Here is a 3,935-nt window from a genome sequence, read left to right on the forward strand (position 1 = left end):
AGTCCTGACACCAGGCGTGTGGTCTCAGTTAAAAGACTGTGGGTTCAAGTCCCAATCTGAGTTACATGGCTTCAATAGTATTTCCGCAGCTGTTCGCACAATGATGTGTATGTAGTATGTGCCATTAAATTTTGGAGTAAATGGCTTACAAAGAGAAAATTGTAATCATAGTACAATGCGCCATAGAAACCATGTATCTTTTCCTATGTGTCATTACTCCATTCTCACTGCTTATGTCTTTTAAATTTCCCATTTTAAAGTTAATAATGATAATATTATAGCCATAGCTAATAGAAAGAAAAGAATCTGCTCTTGATATAGTACAAGCTGGGATAGGGCAAGGCTTCAGGTGTAGGATGGAGAGTCAAGGCAAGTAAAAAGAACATTGTATTTCTAGTCCTATCTACTGATCAAGAAATCTCCAAAGTATTTAGGTTTCCCATAACTTAAAGAACATTGTGTGACTTAAGGTCACTCATTTATTAAATAGGAATTCAGTTCTAGGTTTCATAGATTGTCAAGAGATCTTTCTTTCTGTTGTACTCTCTTTATAGAGATAACACTGAACACCAGAATAAAACCTGGAAAACCTTCCAGAAATTGTCAGAATTCCTAAGGTACTCATTTCATCGTTAATCATCAATGTTAATTTACACTTTCCCTTTGCTCACATCAGGAAAATATCTACAGTCATTTTAAAACAGGTTTATTTTTTCAAAAGCCCCATAATGTTATTTTGCTGTGAAGAGTCCAGGTCACTTTATGAGAGGTTTCCATCTGAGCAAAGTTGTCCACACATGGGCCCCTGACCCATCCTCCAGCTAACGAAGCGGTTTGGTTTCAAAATGACCATGACTGATTCCATCAGTCTCTCTGTCTCTGCATTTTAGAACAGTATATACTAGTTAACAGGAGAACAGGAGCTGAAAGACAGACATGACTGTAAACAGAAGCTGTGAGTTATTCAAACTCACAAAACAGCCAAAGCAACGAGTGAGCAGGACTGTGGAGTAGAGAGGACAAGAAGCTAACGATAGTTGGTAATAAAAGGAGCACAGGAATGGGGGGCAAGCCCAGGGTTATGACAAGGGCGGGGCATTCAGGCAGGAAGCCCACGGTGCATCAGGATAGGCTTCAAGGAAGAACAGAGAAATGATCTGATCCCTGCAGGTACTGATACAGTCTCTCCTGTGAGACCCAGGTAGCTTCTGTTGATAGCTTCCTGCCTTCTGCTTGTCCACGTATATCCTTACAGTGAACTCCCATGAACCAAGTGAAATAACCTGAGGGTGTTTCTATTTTTTGCACCTTGATCAAGCTTGATACATTGGCTTACAATTTTATAGAAAACACTTACAAGGTCTAATCGACAACTGTCACTCATGAGGTACATCTAGAGACACTACTCAAGGGAGCTCCCTGGTGGCCTAGTGGTTAGGATTCTGGGCTTTCACTGAAGTGGCCGAACTCAGTCCTTGATCAGGGAACGGAAATCCCACAAGCAGCAAGCGTGAGGCAAAAAAATAAAAAAATAACAAGACACTGCTCAAACTGCTTCTATCTTCAAAATAACTCTCTGGTAAAAGTGGGTTTCAAAAACTAAAAATTTAAAACTACATTAATGTAGACAAAAAGAGCTTTAATTGGGTAACTATCAGATTCCACTATCTAAATGAATTTCCCACTTCATTAAAATAACAATGACTTAAACTTCAAAGCAAACTCAGCCCGTTGTTTACCCTGCCACTCTAAGCACGTCTTGTAAGATATCTAGATCTTTTGTTAGACATATGTTACTGAGCTTAATTTGTCTTTGTTCCTTTTAAAAGTCTTGATTCACAGAGAACAGGAATGCTTTGAATCTGCTTCCTAACACAATACCTGTGTGAAGAAATGTTTAATCCTGACTGGGTATGAATACATGGAACACACAAATAAATGTGAAGATGTTCAGAAGAGGTTAGAGGAAATTGGAATACCAAAATGCTCTAAGGGAATTGTGGAATATTTATGAAAATACATGGTTTATTTTGAAATGCAGATGTCTCAGGACCTGGAAATGTAATCACAGGAATGAAAACTGTCTTTAATAAATCTTCTTAATTAAAATCTATTGTTCAGAAAAAAATATAAATTCTCCTGCGATATTAGAAGTAAGAGCAAGAAATGGGGAAAGTATGCATTCATTCAGATTGCAGCAAAGAATTATTATTAAGAGTTCCTGGCTATAACAGTTTGGTTTGCTGCTGTTGTTTTTACTGTTTTTTTTTTAAAGCTAAAGAAGTGACATTCTAGTAGACTGAACATAAATTATTTGCCATTATGGTACCCAATGAGATGAAAACAAAAAAGGCCTGTAGCACAAAAATATATCCAATCATTGATAGGGAGAGTGTGTTAGAATCACTGTCAAAATACATCAAATTTTTTTGTTTTTCTTCACTTGCAAGGGCTTTGAGTGGGTGGTCCTCTGGCTCAAAAGACTCAAAATCAATTACAAGAAATAAACCTCCTTCCTCCCAATCTTCAGATTTCCTCTGTGAGATCCGAGCAGAATGCTTAAAAATGAAAATGTCTACATGACTGCCTTTGTGAAAAATACATGCATTTCTCTGTTCTTATTAGTCTGCAGTGTCATTAAAGTTTAAGAGCACTAGGCCTTTCAGTTAAACCAGTGCACTAGGGCATAATTGTCATAACATGTCAATACAATGAAATAAACTAATTTCATCAGTGAGTGAGCTGAGGCAAGCAAGGCTGAGCCCCGTCCTGTGTGACAGGGCCCATGCTACCTACCCTCTGACCCTAGACCCTCCATTTGGCATTGCAAGCAAATGCAATGGAATGCATTTGGGGGGCTGGAATGGTCAATGGCTGTGCTCAGGGAAGTTGAAAACCTGCACATCTTGAATCCATTAACTCGTAGTACCTTTTCTCAGTGATATATTACACTGGGCAAGTGCAGTCCCACGCAAGGCATGGCCATCACTAACTCCTTAGAGTCGCAAGTGACCTAACCCTCCTGCAGTAACCACCCACGTGTGGCTCAACTTTTGAAGAGCTTCCAGTCCTCTTTAGATGAAGTTCTGTGGCTGTTTATTTTATTATTATCTGATAATGAGTCTCCCTTGATGATTGCAGGTGCCTGCACAGCAGGTAGGGATGTTAGGAGCCTATTCACATGCTTTCTCTTGTTGTGGATACACAGCCCCAAAGGATGTGTGTGTTCTTCTGTGAGCGCATGAATCCTGTGGGTTTTTGTGCAAGCTATGAAAGTGGGGCTCTGTGTATATAAGGAGAATGATAAGGTGGGGTGTTTTCAATGCTTCTAGGAATCTCTAAAGTCTTGCTCCTGATTCTGTGTGGGCCAGGGTCCTGAGAAGCTGGTTAGAAATGCAGAATTTCAGATCCAAGCCCACACCCACCGAGGCAGATTCAGCCATTAACATAATCCTCTGGATGCTTGCTGCTGCTGCCATAGACAGCAGCCCACCAGGCTCCCCTGTCCCTGGGATTCTCCAGGCAAGAACACTGGAGTGGGTTGCCATTTCCTTCTCCAATGCATGAAAGTGAAAAGTGAAAGTGAAGTCGCTCAGTCGTGTCCGACCCTCAGCGACCACATGGACTGCAGCCTTCCAGGCTTCTCCGTCCATGGGATTTTCTAGGCAAGAGTACTAGAGTGGGGTGCCACTGCCTTCTCTGTCTGGATGCTTGGTATACACATTAAATTTGACATGCATACATTACACTAAGGGAAAATATATTTGTTCTTTTCTATAGAAAGCATGGCTTCCACGGAATGTTTTAAGACTATAAACCATTGCATGCATTATCTATATCTTTGTTGTAAAAATATTAAATAAGGAATATTTATTTAAAAGTAAAAATGTGAATATTTAGGGCAAATGTTAGTCTAGAAGTGATTTTCTTGTCCA

The sequence above is a fragment of the Bison bison genome, unplaced genomic scaffold (assembly GCF_000754665.1).
Source record: "Bison bison bison isolate TAMUID 2011002044 unplaced genomic scaffold, Bison_UMD1.0 scf7180017858048, whole genome shotgun sequence".
Taxonomy (NCBI): Eukaryota; Metazoa; Chordata; class Mammalia; order Artiodactyla; family Bovidae; genus Bison; species Bison bison.